At 35.3% G+C, this 19,425-nt stretch overlaps 1 protein-coding gene across 1 annotated transcript in view; it reads left to right on the plus strand.

Annotated features, from left to right (window-relative positions):
• The window catches only part of LOC138701453 (E3 ubiquitin-protein ligase TRIM71-like), an 85,219-nt gene that overhangs the window by 32,444 nt on the left and 33,350 nt on the right, over window positions 1–19,425 (plus strand). The window lies entirely within an intron of this gene.

The raw sequence follows: 19,425 nt of genomic DNA on the forward strand, positions 1-19,425 counted from the left end.
CTGCTGCTGCTACAACAACTACTGCTGCTGCTACAACAACTACTGCTGCTGCTACAACAACAACTACTGCTGCTGCTACAACAACAACTACTGCTGCTGCTACAACAACAACTACTGCTGCTGCTACAACAACAACTACTGCTGCTGCTACAACAACAACTACTGCTGCTGCTACAACAACAACTACTGCTGCTGCTACAACAACAACTACTGCTGCTGCTACAACAACAACTACTGCCGCTGCTACAACAACAGCAACTACTGCTGCTACAACAACTACTGCTGCTACAACAACTACTGCTGCTACAACAACAACTACTGCTGCTACAACAACAACTACTGCTGCTACAACAACTACTGCTCCAACTACTACTACAACTACTACTACAACTACTACTACAACTACTACTACAACTACTACTACTACTACTACTACTACTACTACTACTACTACTACTACTACTACTACTACTGACGAAGCGAACACAAGAATTATAAACACGTTGTAATCTTTGCGACATTGAGGTCAGCCAGTAGAAAAATCACAATAATCAAAGTGGGGCATTACTAGTGTTTCCACTAGTATTTTTTTAGAGTGATAGCAGGAGAAATTTTCGAATACTGTAGGAATGTAGTACGGAAAGCACTTTTTTGATAATATAAATTACTTGGTTATTCCAGTTTACTTCGATACGTATTTAAACTCCAAGCTTTTAACACAGGAAGCAAAAGATTAACACAGGAACCAAAATGATGTAATATTTTATTTGTAACCTCCAGCAATGCAACGTTTATAACTCCTCTTTCTCTTCCCACCGCACCCTATGAACAAAAATTTGCTCAATTTTTTTGAAACTACTTTTACTTAAAGTTCCGCATAATTTCTTATATGATAATGCTGTTGTTTAGTTTCAGAATTTTCTTTCTTATAAACAATAAGCGACTTTCTGAAATGTTGACCAAGTCTTTTATATTTATTTTTATATTGGTATGGACTTTTACAAACTGTAAAATTTGAGTGTATGTCACGTAATTAAGTCGGTACTGATAATTTTGTCGTGAGCATAACCAGAGGATTTATTGATACCCTGAGAAAAAATAATGAACAAAATATTAGATTTACTAGTCCAATTTTGTCTCAACTAGAAAACAGCATTTACCATATAATTAATACATTAAAAAATGGCTAATATTGAACACTCCTGAGTAACTTGTAATATTGATATGATTTCAGGACGAAAAAAAAATTGCAATACTTGATAAGGGCAGAATTCACTAAGGAAATACATTCGTACAATAAAAAATGAGCTGTATGAGGAATATGCTGGGTAACTTTCGGTGCTGGACCCCGGACTAATTTCACCGGCATTATCACCTTCATTTCATTTAGACGCTAAATAACCTAGATGTTGATACAGCGTCGTAAAATAACCCAATAAAATAAAAAATTAATGAGGAATACATAGGCACGTAGAATACATTATCCAGTCTAGGGAATGAAAGTACAGTTATGTTGGTTTAAATGCTATAATTTTGTCTTTAGTTTACTAATGGAAGGGGTCTATGTTCAGTAATGTTCATTTTGAACTTGGAAATTACAAGAACTAAAGAAAAGTAGTGCTAAAGGAAGATTAACTGCAGAAAATTCGTAAAAACTGCAGAAAACCTTCAGAATTGGAAGAAAAAAAAAAGTAATGTTTTAGAAAAGTATCACGGAAGAGAAAAAGAAATCCTGGAATAAATTTGTAAAGAATGATAAAAATTAAGGATAAATAATTTAGTTTGTGAAAATTAGAAATTAAGTCTTCAATATGACATTTACAAGTGAGGTTACGTGTGTGCGATACTAAAGATTGGAACGACATGTTTCCTCTTTTCAGGCAGTTTTCTTTGCATTCATAGCAACAGCAGTAATTCGCCATCACTGTGGCCTAATGGGTACATAACTTATTATTTTACTTTGAATACATTTCACTAACGAATCACAAGCAAGACCCCACGTATAAAAACACTACAGAATCGTCTGCAACATACTAGTCACGTGATTTATGTTTTCGATGTTGATACCCTGCGCAGTAGACCAGGCGCTCTCTATCTATACTTTATGAAAGTAACATAGACACCTGGTCGAATGCAACGCCCTGACCTACAAGGTCAAGTCGAAAGTTCGCCGTGCCGGGTAATACATGAACATGGCTTCTTTTCCGCTTAGGGATGTACAAAACTATTGTGGCATGCCATCACATTACATATTTCAAATAGAGCCAAATACTTAATATAGGCACTCATGGCTTTCCACTCATAAATCACGTTCTGTATAAGCTCTACCTACAGTATAATGTTTGGCAAGGATGAGTCCGTCTTTATTAGGATGAATAGTATTACTAAATAAACGTAAGCAGTTACGAGGTGATAGCCTGTAAGATGTGTACGCGCAATATTTTTCATCAAGTTCATTTTAGAAAAAAATTGTTCGCGCAGACATACTGTACGTAGATTCAAAGATTGTCAGAAAATTAGCTGCGAAATTACGTACTGTAAGTTACGAGACTTGTCATTAGGTAATAATGCATACAATTCCTTATTGGTTTTATCTAACATTTGAAAAAGGATATTACTCTATGACTCACCTACGCTATAAATTGACCGGACTGCATTTTCAACTATACTAGTTTCCATGTTTAAAAGCGACGAAACAGGAAGTAGTTCTATAGGCGAAGGGTGAGTGCGGGCTAGAGAGGTAGCATGTACAGCGTTGTCACATAACTTCACTGAAATTTATAATGCAAAAATTCGTCTGCTAGCGACAAAGTGGCAATACAATACCAACCGAGCACTGTGTGTTGTTCTGTTCGGCGGGACTATGCTGCCAAACTTAACGGCGCCAGGCCACATGTATTGTATATGAGATATTTGCTGGGTTGCAAGAACGCATTTATAGGTTCGTTAAACACTATTGGTCCTATAATTGTTCATTTAACGTCAGTAATGCTGGGTTGTAAGAAAGCATTTATAGGTTCGTTAAACACTATTGGTTCATTTAGCGTCAGTAAGCGTTGCAAGAACGACCTTTATAGCTATTGGTTCGTTAAAGCACTCTGTAAACTATAGGTCGAAAATCGGACCTATAAACTGTTAACGAATCGTTAGCCGCCATATATTTCTTGTTTTTGTATCTGACAGTATTAAGTAATTTCGTGGATATGTTATCAAAAGTAAGTGGAAGTAATATACATATCACAATGAACTCGAGATTCATGTGTGTATAGGAGAAGTTCTGTGAATAAAACAATTTTATTACTATTATAGAATCGTCTGACGTAGAGGTTATGTTTGATATGGTACATCTACAAAGACCAAGAATACTGAGAGACAGATCGAATCCTCTAGATTTCTAGAAGAATACGATAATATTGATTTTAAGGTTAGATTTAGATTATCGAAAGACACATTCATGGCACTCTTGCATGAAATAGGGCATTATATTGGAAAACAAATCGCACGCAGTAAATTGCCTTGCGCTATTACGCAATAGGAGCGTTTCAGAATGTGATAGTAGATCATATTCATGTTTATAAATCTACAGTTTGTAGAATAATAAGATGTGTGACTGCATTGCAAGAATGAGAGAGAACAATACATTACTATGCCTCAAGGAAATTCTGTACAAACAGTAAAATAGGATTTCTCCTCAATTTGCAATTTTCCCAACGTTATTGATGCATAGACTATAGCCGTATGAAAATTCAAAGCCCTATTGGACACTTGAATGAGATGTACCGAAACAGGAAGGGTTACTTTTCTAGCAACCTGTACCAAGAATCGTTGCATGTTGGCCTGGGTCAGTATTTGATGCCTGTCTTGTGCAAAGTTTGAAAACAATGACTATCCAAAAACACAATATTACCATAGCGACACGCACGTATAATAAGCGAATTATTTCGCCGGCTACGATGGCTCTGTCGTTTTGAATCTTTTCCGTTTAAAGATGGAAGAGCTAACAGATCGTTAAATATCGCATTTGCAACGACCTATACTTTAAAGACTGGAATAGTTTAAAGGTCCGTTACTTAACGAGAGAATAGCAATTTATGGAACAGGTTTCTTGCAACCCAGCATTTATGTAGTTATTTTACTTTCGTGTGCTGCATCATTGCCGCTGTTATTGCGAGTGTAAAGGTGTAAATCGTAAGCATTTCAAATACTCCGTCATACCGCATACGCATACTTCAGATATTCTGGTGAAAACTGCGAAACTCTTAACTTATTTTGAACTCTCGTCATGACTATGTGGTAGAGCTGGGGACGGAGCGAGTAGAACTGTTGAGTAACTCGGTTCTATCGGTTTATGACTTATGTGCTTGGCAGCGGAGCACCGAAGTTACTCGGTTAACCATAGTCGTTACCGGTCAGTTCAAACATTCGAACAGAGTTCACGTGTTTCACTTAGTTCTACCAGACAACAACGTAGGTACTATTGTATTTAAATATTTTCTGCTGCAGGACAAATTATTTCCTTATCCCCAAGGCGGGCTGAAACTCTAGTATTGAAAAGGAGTTCATCCTATTATATGTCCTGTCAAGTGGGCCTAATGAACACTGTCAGTCTGAAAATATTACTGTACAAAATAATAATAATAATAATAATAATAATAATAATAATAATAAATGATATTATTATTATTATTATTATTATTATTATTATTATTATTATTATTATTATTATTATTATTATTATTATTATTATTATTATTGAAGTCCAGGATAACAGAGAAGGTTTGGAATTGAACGGGTTACATCAGCTCCTTGTTTATGAGGATGACGTGACTATATTAGGAGAAAATCCACAAACTATTAGGGAAAACACGGGAATTTTACTTGAAGCAAGTAAAGAGGTTTGAAAGTAAATCCCGAAAAGACAAAGTATATGATTGTCTCGTGACCAGAATATTGTACGAAATGGAAATATAAATGTTGGAAATTTATCCTTTGAAGAGGTGGAAAATTTCAAATATCTTGGAGCAACAGTAACAAATATAAATGACACTAGGGAGGAAATTAAATGCAGAATAAATATGGGAAATGCGTTTTATTATTCGGTTGAGAAGCTTTTATCATCCAGTCCGCTCTCAAAAAAGCTGAAAGTTAGAATTTATAAAGCAATTACATTATCGGTTCTTCTAGCCTATATAGTTATGAAACTTGGACTCTCACTTTGAGAAAGGAACAGAGATTAAGGATGTTAGAGAATAAGATGCTTTGGAAAATATTTGGGGCTAAGAGGGATGAAGTTACAGGAGAATGCAGAAAGTTACATAACGCAGACCTGCATCCATTTTATTCTTCACCTGACATAATTAGGAACATTAAATCCAGACGTTTGAGATAGGCAGGGCATGTAGCACGTATGGGCGAATCCAGAAATCCATATAGAGTGTTAGTTGGGAGGTCGGAGAGAATAAGACCTTTGGGGAGGCCGAGATGTAGTTGAGAGGATAATATTGAAATATATTTGAGGAAGTTGGGATGTGATTGTAGAGACTGGATTAACCTTGCTCAGAATAGGGACCGATGGCGGGTTCATGTGAGGGCGGCAATGAACCTCCGGGTTCCTTAAAATCCATTATTATTATTATTATTATTATTATTATTATTATTATTATTATTATTATTATTATTATTATTATTATTACTACTATTATTATTGTATTAGAATGTTTGATTAATATTGAAATATGTTAAAAAGGAAGCGCATTATATTTTTTTCTATTTGTGTTTATTGGATTTGTACTACTTCATCAGTCATAATTTTGTTTGTATTTATTTCTACGAATTATGCTACCTAATTACTTTAATTTATCAATAATATTACTCTCCAGCAAAGAGAACATGGTTATATGGAAGGCTAGTAATGTTATAAATAAATAAATAAACATTATGTTCTTCAATTCAAGATTCCACGTTTTATTGATTATTTTATTCACTTTCCGTAATCGTAATTCTGTGTGTTATATTTAAGTGCTTTGGGCAGCGCTTCATGGAGCCCGTTTCTTTCTATCTTCTTTTTTACTTAGATGCAACGTTTAACGTTTACCTCAAATGTTAATTTATTAGCTGTTAGTATTATAAATTATTTTATCAATTTTATTTCGTCTGTCATATACAAAAACACTGAAGGTTAAATAGACCGTTCTTATGAAATAACTTCTCAAATAGTTGTAATCACGCAAATAAAATTTGCAACCGCCATTTTGCAATGAAGAGAAGCACTTTTTTCTCGTCAATTGGCAAAGCGAAAGCACTTTACTACAACGCTTGTAAAACACGCAATCTATTCAAATTTTAAATCTGCCCCACAAATTTGTACTCGGTATACTGTACTCGGATCAACCGATTAATGACGTGACGGTAACTGCTCCGAACCGTAGCGCTCCGTCCCCAGCCCTACTATGTGACAACCAAACTTTTCTTAGAAATAAAAGAAATAATTTTGAATTATTATAATGTCACCATGTGGCGACAGTCATTTCAAAGAAACTAAGAAAAGAAAGATTTTATATGTTAGAAATTATAAATATTTCAAGTTACAAATTCTGAAAGTAAACTAAAAGGTAAAGTGCACCATTATGCTTCAATTATCTATTGTGTTCGAAGGCACTATTTCGCCTTCATATCCAATATTTGTAGTGTAGTTCAAGTGAGATTAGTTCCTGAAAACCTAATATGGCCTCTTTCCAAATTCACCGACTGTTAACAGATATCACAAAGCATCTATACAAATATCACAAAGTTATGTACTCATAATAATAATAATAATAATAATAATAATAATAATAATAATAATAATAATAGTAATAGTAATAATAATAAGAATAATAATAAGAATAATAAGAATAATAAGAAGAATAATAATAATAATAATAATAATAATAATAATGGTAATAATGTCTATCACGTACACAGGGTGAGTAAAAAGTATGGAACAGTGATTGTAACTTTCTTATTTCTAATTTTATGAAGAAACTATTTATATAAAAGTTGTAGGGTATCAAAGAAGGAATATTCTGAACATGTTTTAAAATACTATGTTTTTCATTTATAAAGAGTGTGCCAATGAGTCTGTTTTTTTTTAAATGACACCATGTAGTTATTTCCCCATTTTTAAATTCTTCAGGTCTCAGTACGTACAAAATCATATTTTTTTTCACCACTTATAAACTATTGTTTTGTAAAAATTACCTCTTTTAATGATACTTCATAATCACTTCATTCTTAAGTTGTCTCGGATCCTAAGCCTGCTCATAAGTAACACCAAAAAAGGCATCATTGAGGAGGCAACTGAGCAAGAAGATAATGGGGTAGAGTGGCCAGTTCCTTTTCCCTTAAATTGCATACATCGCTGACTAGTAACATATTACATTAATCAGACTTCAGATATATATTGTTTTTCCTCTCATACATATCGTCGAAGTCAGATGTACTGCTGATAATAGAAGTAGGGTAACTTACTGTCGGTGACTCAGGAGAAGACGAGAGCGGACTGAGGAGGAAGGGATGTGAACAGATAACGTAAGACAACACGTCCAATATTTGTACTGCAGTAAGCGGAAACATTAGATCTCCTTCTGTTCAACTTAGCTTTAATTTCCATACTCATTGTTACTCATGTTTCCTGCACGAGTAATAACCTGGCTACTGGGATGCTTATCTGAGCGATGTTTATAACAATCAACAGCGAAAGTCAAGAAGGTCGCATTCTTTCCGCTCGTCTTCTCCTGAGTAACGGACAGTACATATCAGCCAGAACATTAGAGACTCGTTAGAGAATAAATATTGTAAATCAAGGAAATTTAAAATTGTAACTTAGAGCAGCAGTTATTTTCTTATTTGATATTTTCAACACCAGCGTTGTTTACATATACGCAGAGCCATGTACTTATGGCTTCAATTTTTCAATGAAGTAAATTTTTAAAAATTGTTTCGCAATGATTTAGAAATTGTACATTTCGATAAGCACTGGTTTAGATAGGGAAACATGGACTTTGAATGCGGAGTGCATAGAGATGGGATTTTAAGAAGAAGCGAGGAGGTATCGCGATTACAAAGACTCGGGTATGAAGAAATAATGAGACGGATGAAGGTTAGATATTTTGTATTTGTAATAGAGCCACCGTGAAGCAGGTTTCTCAAATTATTTCGCTTCATTTGGCACTCATGCCAGAATTTATTTTTTTATATCGCCATACCTCAGCACCCTAAATTATTATTAGCGTTAAGACCTTTTCAGTAAAGATTTACTTACAAATCCAATTCAACATTATTTTCTGTTACCTACAGCACTGCGAAATTCGCTCAGCCTCACAGCATTGTCTCCTTTTAGGATATTTGCATTACACGTTGGCCGACAATGAGACAAGGTTTGTAATACACGTAACACAAGGTAAGGTATTAGGACAGGTGTAAGTGAACCAGTTCCTCTTTCGAAGTTAATGCAAAAGCGACATAACAATTCGGATTGCAACCGTATGCTGGAGATACTGAGCTCCTAACGCTGCGATTTTCACGTCATATTGTTTTCTTTTGACACTTTTAATTCAGTTTATTTTTTCAATCGGGTATATCTTAGTGTTCATAATGTTCGTATTCTTTGAGTCATTTAATGCATTACAATTTGTTAGCTTTCGTTGCAATAATTCATTTTTAAAGTAAAATCATCATATAGAGGGAGTACTATTGCCCATATTTGAAAATCTTAGAAGGGAATTTAGTAGCACAGATTAACAAACCCGTACATTTCACTAACACCTTCATCTTGAAGAGGTATTATCCTCATACTTCCTTAACTTTAGAAGGAAATTTGGTAGAATAGATTAACATATCCGTACTTTTCACTAACTTTTGTTCTTGGAGATAACAGGTATTGGCCTCATACTTCTATATCTTTAGAAGGAAATTTGGTAGAATAGATTAACATATCCGTACATTTCACTAACTTTTGTTCTTGGAGATAACAGGTATTGGCCTCATACTTCTATATCTTTATAAGAAAATTTGGTAGAATAAATTAACATATCCGTACATTTCACTAACTCTTGTTCTTGGAGATAACAGGTATTGGCCTCATACTTCTATATCTTTAGAAGGAAATTAGGTAGAATAGATTAATATATCCGTACATTTCACTATTTTTTGGGGGGGGGGGGAGATACCAGGTATTAGTTTCATACGCTATTGGCACTTTCCCAGTCTGTGGCTTAAACACTAGTATGCTGATCTTCTATCCAGGTGTCCCGGGATTGATTTCCGGCCAGTAGTGATGAAATTTGTGGTGAACTTTATCTCGGGTTACTCCCCTTTTTCTCCATCATTTCACGAACGCTCCACCATCACATAATTTCGTCCAACATCACGAATGGTTAAAAATAGATTGAAGTTGAAGTTTTCAGGTTAGTACGATTTTTCGATGCTGATGGCTTGGCGCTCCGAGCTCTGAAGCTTACCAGGTACCTACTCGTCTGGAATTGGGACTAGGCTTTGTCAGGTCTGAGACAGGATGGGCCATATCTCAGCGTCTGATTCAAGAATGTCACTCAAGTCACCTGTCGGATTTGGGGCAGTCATCGCATATATAGGATGCACAATGGGCCAAAGCAAGCAGAAGTGCAAGAATATGTCCCGGGTTCGGCACTCTGAAAATTCAAGCTAAGCAAAGTTATTATTACTTGGTAGTTGGTACATTAGAAATGAAATGTCTGTATTCAATTTTTCTGCGCATTTATGAATTATCAAATCCATACCCGTGAAATAAAGTAGGAAAATATAGGTGCAGCAAAGAATTGATGCTGATTTGTTTCATGGTAGGTTTATATTGCAAATTAATAAAATCTATATAAACCTAATTGGGTTTACGAGCAATCCAAACTTCAACTGTAGAAAGAAATTAATATTTATTGGGGGTATACACAAAGTAAATAGTGAGAAAACAATGAACAAAGAGGTGAGAAAGTATTTTCAGATATATTGTTTAGTACCTGAGTTATATCGTAATGCAATAGTTATGCGCAATTATGAACCACTTCAACAAGTAGTGCTGTAATGACTCTACACAGTAGAGCATCGATTATCCGAAACAATTGTGAACGGGTGTGTTCGGATAACTGATCATTTACGAAAACAAAAAAATTGTATCAGTGTCATAGGAGCAGTATCAAACAAAGAAACACGGATATTAAATACAAAACTGTATATACAGTATATATTTTGTATCACACGTCTTACAAATAACACAGAAAACTGACTAGCCTATAGTTTGACAAGTTCAAAACGGCCATTAAAGTAGGCCTACAGTTTAGGAAAAGAAGTCCAAACTATTTTTTTTTTTTTTGCTTCAGAGCTGAGACTCGTTTTTTTTTTTTTTTTTTTTTTTTTTTTTTTGCCGACTGTAACGCTTTCGGTTAACCGATGTTTCGGTTCATCGGTATTCGGATAATCGATGCTCTACTGTAAGTTACTTCATTCCATAATATCTGACAGGAGAAGTAAACATTGCCGACAGAGGAGAAGAGAAGTAAAATTGCTATTGAGCCAATAGTGAGGTCTCATTTCACGTTTGACTTGAAATTAGGCAGGGGTAGATCGCTTCAGACGGCCCAACTCAAAGAAAAGCGTGGAATGAGACCTCTGCCATTCGTTCAATAGCAATTATACTTCTGACTGCCTCCGTGGTCTGTTGGTCAGCATGCTGGCTTCCAGATCAGGAGGTCCCGGGTTCGATTCCCGGGCTAGGCTCTCGGTGAATTTTTCTTGAAGAAGAGGAATTCCCTGGGTGCCTAGAGTCTGGAAATTTGTATGAATGTGAGTGTGATTGTAAGTGTGCCGGGTTAATATAAATTAACCAATCATCACAATATAAAATACGTCAGGACTGTCGCTGGGCAGTAACCTGAACACACGTTTCAGCGTCACATTGTTGACAAGTAACTCCATCTGTTAGCACAACCATAAAGCATCTAATAGATGCTATAGAGTTACCAACAACGAAAAAAAAAAAAATATACTTCTCTTCCCTCTCTGCCGGCAATGTTTACATCTCCTGTCAGACATTATGAAACTAAGTGTAGATATACACTAAAAAGAGAGCAATAATAATTACTTTCCAACATTCTGTATTGTAACAAAGGTGAAGAGTGGTTTAAAATATCAATAAACTGCCAATACAGTAGGTTCGGAATGTCCCCTGCAGTTGATAAATTTACTTAGGCGAGTAACTCGGAGACAGCTTTGGCTCTGTAATATTTTTATCAGTTCGAATTATTTTATTCTATTTTTAATGCAATATCGTATTAATTTTGTGATAATGTATATTCATAGCTTACCTAAGAACATTCAATGTTATATTAGTTTTAAGGCAGCAAATGGATTTTGATTTTCAGGACTGAGTTCAGTAGGTGAATTGTATGTTGTGTGTCCTACATGTCCACCGCTTTGGAGTAGTGGTCAGTGTGTCCGGCTGCGGAAGTAACGGGACTGGAATCGAATCCTATTTGGGGCAAATTGCCTGGTTGAGGTTTCTTCCGGGGTTTTTCCTAAATCCATTAAGACCAACTGCTGGGTAATTTTCGGCGTCGGAACCTGGGTTCATTTTGCTGTCATCTATCTACGCTGCCTACTTGCATACTCATGTAATCCCATTATCCGACCTATTGGGACATTGGGTGTCCAACCTAAGAACAGGATTCATGGTCGCCAAGAAGTAGACAGAGGCGCAAATGGCTACGCGTCAGAAAAATATTTCCTACATCTTAATATGGTTTAATTTACGCCATTAAGCAGTGAAATAATATGTTCCAAATAATCTACCGTAAGCATGACTTCTTTTTGAAATTTATGTCTTCAACATTTTATGGCGAAGTAGCATGGTTCATACGATAATTATGAAAATACTTTCACTACAGTACGTTGTCTTAGATCACGCAGAGTTTTCAGGTTCGATTCACTTGCATCTATGAATTTTTTAAATAGTTCGAAAATTGAAATTGTGCTTTTTAGATACTAACATAGTAAACAAAGAAGAAAAGTATTACAGATATTTTGCAACAAAAACATTGAGGCACAAAAAAAATCTTGTATAATTAATAAAATAAAATAATTTAAAACAACTTAACACACAATTTTAATAGGAAGTTCATCTTTTATACCATTGGATGATTTCCCGCAATCCATGGGACATGGGATAGGCCTATATTAAATTCTGACCTTTTTTCCAGAACACCTCAGGCATTCTGAATTAGCTGTCATAATTTCTTTGTGGTCGCTTAGGGGCAAATATTTGAAGACGTTTAGGATAATTCGTTTTAATATACAGATATTTCAGGAGATGGTTCTGTCTTTGAAAACACTTTACCAATGTAACGTAGTTCAAGTTTTCTTAAAAAAAATCCTGTCATCAGTTTGTGGTGTGCCATACAACAATTGTTTAAATTTAGGAAGGATAAATCGCAGGAAATGAAAAATGATATAAGGAAACTTTTCAGCCGAAATTGAACCCCAATCTGCTGCATATGAGAGACTTCTATCACAGTCTACTATATACAGTCACGAAGCTTGAGTTTTGAGGGTGCTAGAAACAATAGACTGTGACGGTACTATTTTGCATTGCCTGTAATGAGGCGATATTAGCGATCCTAGTGGTGAGCAACTATCTAATGTTTGCATATTTACTACGTATTGAGCTTCGCGACTGTATATACTAGACTGTGCTTCTATCCACAAGGCGACAGTGTTACGAAGATCATCAGAGTGACGAAGATTCAAGTAAACCTTTCATGATCGATTATCGATTAGGAGGCCACATACCCGCCTTTCTTTGACCAGCGTTTTGTTAAAACTAGATTTTGACCCGAACAAAAGTCTGGCCATTTTTTCTTGGGATGACTGTACAAAAATCTCAAAAATGAAGTTATCAACGTTCAGGAAGTACTGGACACCATTTCTATATGACAACGAATTTCGAACTTAAAAATAATAAAGAATAAGGAAGAAACAGAGGGGATGAGAATGCTGTGTGAATACGTTTTGTACTAAGCAATGCTGAACTAAGAAGCCAGAACCAATAGACTGCGAGGATGTCGATTCGTTTTGAGGAAGAAAAAATAAAAACGATGGACAAAACACATTGGTGAATTTGCACAAGAGAACCTCATTATTGTTGAATTAGAATGTTGTGCCGAATGCTAATTTTAGTGAATATTCTATTGATAAAATCGTATCTATTACTAAGTAGTAGCAAATATGTATGTCGCATTTACATCCCTAGAGGTATTCTTCGTAATGTCTTTCATTTTTAGTTGTATTAATATAGCCCTATTCAGTTCGTTCACATATGCAGAGGAAAGCTGGACATAATCCAATCTTGTTCTTTCCTCGGTGACTTAAATCAGATGTCATTACAGTATTTTCAGATGCTTCGTGAAAGAGCTATACTTGTTTTTTTTTAAGATGGGACATGACAGGAGTGTTGCGATCGGAAAAACAACTGAATGTCACATAGCGTGGTAGGCCTGTTGCTGTGGTAACAACGGTTGAGTTGCCAAATTTACAGTTCCCATGTGGCAGTGCTTAATAGCTCTCTTGGCGACATATTTTATTGTGCACATAATGTTAGCATTGGTACGTTTCGTCTTTGATTCTCTGTCGATTTTTGTATTGTTTTCTTACCTTCGCGTCAATTGTGAATGAATGTTTTAAGATCAGCCATCTTAACGACAATTGCTAGCTTCCATCAGCTGGCAGCTGGTAGTTCATATTGGCAACATGGCACTGTAGTTCCAAGCTCCGCCGTTTAACTGTCATGTCCCATCTTTAAAAAAAACAAGTATAGCTATCACTTATCACGTCTGTATATCAGGTAATATTTTATGTTCTTTATTTTCGATACCCAGGGTTTCCTTATTTTCTTAGCCTTTCATTTATATTGACATCTTCTGAACCTAATTCTCGAGTTTTTGTTACTCATGTGTTTCTCTTGCATTTGTTTTTGTGCGATTTTGTATTCAGAATTTTATTTCTTAGCTTACGGTTGATGTAATGAATTTTTTTGAAGTGCGTTAGATGATGCTGTACGTAATTTACGTCAAAACGTATTTTCCATTTTTCATATTCACATGTCCAGTGAATATCTTACTGTGTAAGTTTGCTATAATAGAGGCGCAGGGAAGGAAAATCGTTGTTACGCACAAAGTGAATACGAATTTTGATCCGGATTCCGGATCTTTCCATGGAGACTGCAATTTAGGCTTTTTTAAAAGGTCTGTAAATCAATTATTCAAAATGAATATGTATCGGATGTCAATATCCGGAGTATCTAATGACAGAACTGGCATTAATGACTGGAAATCTAAAGTTCGTACCCACAAGTCCTACGTGAAATTATTCTAAAATTCATATTTAATTTTATTCCGATATTGTATTTTATCAGTACCTACTGAAGAAATACAACAATTGTTGGAGCTGTTCTTGTGCGCAATTGCTGCTCTAAATTATGGAAATTATGATTTTCTGTTCTAGCTTCTTACCTCCAAGTAAGGCATTTCTAAATCATTTTCTTCAATTATTTTTCTTACAAGTGATTATAATAGCTCTTTCTGCGGGGTTAGATTAGCCTGGATGACATGAACTATTTCAATTGTTGTTGGCCGCTATAGAGACGAGGATGGTAAACATGTCACCATTATTGAACCCCCTTTTGGTTGGTCCCCTTTCCCGCTACTTCCTCTTTTTGTTCCTTTGGAAAGTTATAGGAATGAAGATGCCTCTAGAAATAGCCTGAGAGAGGGTGGGGCTGAGGGAGGGGAGGTGGGTGATTGCTTTAGCAGGAAGGAGTGGTTGGCCGTGACCTACGCCAAGAAAACTGATGGGGAGAAAGAGCAGGGTATGTGACGACACAGGCGCTTCTGGCGGCCATGATGAAGCAATCGATAAGCTTCTACCGAAAAGATGGGGAGAGCTACCGCTAGCTTCTGGTGTCAGGAATTCTTAATATTTAGTTGACATTTTCAATCATAATACGTTAATACGTGTGATTATTCATCAGAATCTTTTTCACGCATTATGTACTTCGTTATTAACACTGATCTGTTAAACGTGTACTGGAGACTTGTTGAGTAACATTACAATGTATTGGAAATATTGGTTATAAATTCATTACTGGAGCTGGGATTCATATGTACTAAAAGTTAATCATTTTATTTTAGACGGTATAGTTTATAAACACGGATTATGTTTCTGATTGTTTCAATGCATACTATAAATGGTATTAGAATTGGAGGGGTTCCTTTGTAAAACAAGCCACACACTCCTTGTACATGCCATTCTTTAAGGCAGTGATGTCAACAAAATAGAGCAGTAGTGTCCTTTCGTGCTCACGTGCATATCTGTGCTTGAGTAAGATTGTGTACAAGCATGTCGGAAATCGTAAACAGTGAACAGAACTTAAATGTACATTGATTTAATTTGTAATAAACAATAGTCCCTATATTAAATTACAATACAATGAAAATTAAAAAAAAAAACATAGGCTGTATTATGTCCTTATTTTGATTTAATATTTAAATTTATTAATGCCACAATTGTGTATTATAAATGTAATTATTTAACTGAATGGTTCCTATTTTGTATTACCATATAAAGAACATAAATAACACATACACTACACACTGCATTCCATTACTGCTGTCTCGTTCGTTAGTAGTAAGTACTGATAACTACAGACCGGCCACTAAGCTTTGAAGTTCAGTACGGAGTTTTTGCAATGGGAGAAATTACTTTACGAAGAGTAATGGCGCGTGTTGCTGTACGATGAAACCAGACTGCTATCGCATCAAGGACAAGAAACACACACAAGCTCTGTTTCAATCCATAATTCAGTACGGTATTTTAGGTTGGGGAGGAATGGCAAAATGGACTCTCCATCCTTTAAATTTGCTCCAAAAAAGAATTATCAAAATTTGTCTATATAAACCTTTTGATTACTAAATAAAATTAATTTTTCAGGAATTTGGTGTATCAAATCTAGAAAAAATGTATAAACAAACATTGCTGATTTACTTCCATAAAAACCACAATAAATTTAAATTTGATCCTCACGAATACCATACGAGACAAAACTACAGTTTCTTTCTAAATACTCCAAAATGCCACACAACTGCTGGATTAAAACACAGCAGAGCTTTTGGGCACAAATATATAATGCATTAATTAGAGCTTACCCTGAGCTAAGTACACTTAACACACATAGATTTAAGAAACAAATCAGATTAATTATTTAATTGCTTAAGCTAATTGAGTTAAAATTGATACTCTAATATTTATGTACTTTAGTATTTTCTATTTGTTTATAGACCCTATTATTTTACCATTTATTAATGTTATTGTGCTCAATGAACTCTCTTAATTTTGTGGTATATTGTATAACTGATCTGAACTGCGCCCGAGCACGAGCTTCTGCTCTTTCGGGTTGCAATGCCTAATGTAGCTCAAGTGTAAAGTATTAAATAAATTAATTAAATTTTTTAAAAAATTAAAAAAAAAAAGATTTTAATAGTAGAGCTGTGTTATGTATTAAAAAAGAATAAATATAGTCTTTGCTCTAAACTATTAAGTTTAAATGTTAGTTTCACAGGCACCATTCGTAATGAAATGTTTAAGCCGATATTACAACAATCTTTGATGTAAAATTGTAACTTAAAAATGTTACTGTATCAGAGGCACCACGCGTAACATGTTTAAGCTTGTATTACAATATTCTTTGTAAAATCTTACTTATAATGTTAGTTTCATAGGTACCTCTCTTAATGCAATGTTTAAGCCCATATTGCGATAATCTTTGTTGTAAAATTTTAACTTAAAACACAGGTACAACTGTAACATAGGTACTGTCCTGAATGAAATGTTTAAGCCTATATTAGAATAATCTTCGCTGTAAAATATAACTTATACTGGTACTACTATAAAACAGATACTGCCCTTGTTTACAAGTATACTTTCCAACAAAATTGGCCTTAACTTTGTTGAAAGGAATGTTGGCGTGCACCATCATTTCATACACATCTCGTCCGATGGCACTGAATTACTAGTTGAAGGTAGACTTTGGAATGGAATGCTATTTACGGGATGGTGCACTGCGACCTATTACGCACTATTGAGCTATCCCTCAAATTAGGCGCATTCTCAAACCCACATCGGCTGACTACACTCAGATTCGCTATGTACCCAGGTTTTGAACAGACAACCCCTTCTCGTCCCTAGGCCAGCCTCCTTCATGCTTTGCCAGCCGGCGATCGAGGAATGTTATAGCCTTCTGAGTTCTGAGACATTTATTTTTTTAAGATCATTATAGTTCTACACTTGAAAAGATCACTGATATGAGGAAAAATGCTGAAAAAATTCTGCAGGTTACAGTTAGGGCACAAATGCAAATATATTATACTATACTGCAGGGGTCTGCACATCTTATATCGTCATGTATGAAGTGTGGTATGTATACTATACTCTAAGGACTGGACGAAATGGAGAAATGCTGACGGAATGATGTAGATGCCTAATATGGGGGGGGGGACGGAATAACTCGGACAAAAACCCCAACTGAGGCCTTGCCCGTCACAAATGTCACTGCATTATGAAAAATCCCAGACCTGACCGGAACTCCAACCCGGGCCGCCTGCGTAACAGGCCGGAGGTCTAACCACTTAGCGACAGCAGTTCTTTCTATTAATTTCAAATGGTTTATATGTTTTTAACTACAGTACTGCTGTAAATAACATCTTTTAGAACATTACACATTTATACCGCCACTTACAAAGACATACTATCTTCCGAATTCCACTACCCATTTTTGTTTTAGGCACCTTTCAACTAGTAGTGCATAATATAAACTTTGCTAAACTGATGTAAACTTTGGTTATTAATGGAGAAACATTCGCTCCGGCACCGGGGATCGAACCTGGGACCTCCAGTTCTACGCACTGGGCGCCCAGTGCTGGAGCGAATTTTTTTCCATTAATAACCAATGGTAACCATATCAGATAATTCTGTAGGACCAAAAATTAATCCTTACGTTAATGTAAACTTGTATAGGAGTGAGGAACCTGTTGTAGAGTAACACTGTAGTGCGCGTTACTTGTGTTTGTGAGCAGGGTGTCTACTGAAGGACACGTGGTGCAATATATATCCCATGTACACTCATTCCAATGTTGTGAGATTAAGAAACCGGTCTGTATTTATAATCAAACTTCATCTTCCATTCCTATCCCTACCATGCACGTGCCCTTGACTCCGGTGTATTTTTTATTCCGGTTTTCAGCGGTGTTTCTTTTTTATTTGGTTTTTAACGACGCTGTATCAACTACTAAACGACATTTCATACAAATTGAGAGGATGCGAAGGCATTTTTTTCCCCTTCTACTTGCCCTGAGTCCGTTAGTGACACTGGTAGCCGTTTCCTGCACCCCCAAGCTGTATACACTAGCAAATAAAATATTAAATAAAGTACATAAGTGAATATAAAATACAGTGTCACAGTTGTTTGACAATTACATGTTAGAGTATATTTTAGTGTCGTTCTTACAATATTTTAAACTAATAATAATTAATTAGATTAAGGAATGTTAGATTAAGAAATGTTGAAAATAGCAACATGGAATGTAAGAGGGATATGCAACAAGGAACTAGAACTAGAAAGGGAACTAGAAACTGCTAATATTGATATTGCCGTGGTATCTGAAACTAAGAAAAAGCTAAAAGGAACCCAAAATCTGAAAAATTATATATTGGTCTATACTGGAGTAGATATAATGAAAAGGGCATCTGCAGGAGTTGGAATCCTCATCAAGCAAACTCTGAGAAATAAAATAGACTCCTATACTTTTATTAATGATAGAATTATTATATTAAGATTAAAAGTAACAAGAGGATATATGACAATTATAGGAGTGTATACCCCGGAGGAGGGCAAACAAGCAGAAACAGAGAGGTTTTACACTAAACTCCAACAGGAAGTGGATAAGATAAATAAAAACGACTTTCTTGTTATAGCAGGAGACCTCAATGCAAGAATTGGAAATAAAGAAAAGGATGGATGTATTGGCAATAACGGTGAACCAACAATAAATCAGAATGGAAGAAATCTTATAGATTTTGTAGCATCAAATGACCTTAAAGTGACTAACAGCTTTTTTCGCCACAAAGACATCCACAAATATACATGGAGCTCAAGAGGCTATAGATCAATTATTGATTATGTAATAGTAAATAAAAAGCTAGCTACATTTATTGAAGACACGAGAGTATATAGGGGATATGATATTAATACAGACCACTTCTTGCTAATCTCTAAATTTAATATGCCCCCAAAATGGTACAGAAGTAAAA

The sequence above is a fragment of the Periplaneta americana genome, chromosome 6, assembly GCF_040183065.1.
Source record: "Periplaneta americana isolate PAMFEO1 chromosome 6, P.americana_PAMFEO1_priV1, whole genome shotgun sequence".
NCBI classification, from domain to species: Eukaryota; Metazoa; Arthropoda; class Insecta; order Blattodea; family Blattidae; genus Periplaneta; species Periplaneta americana.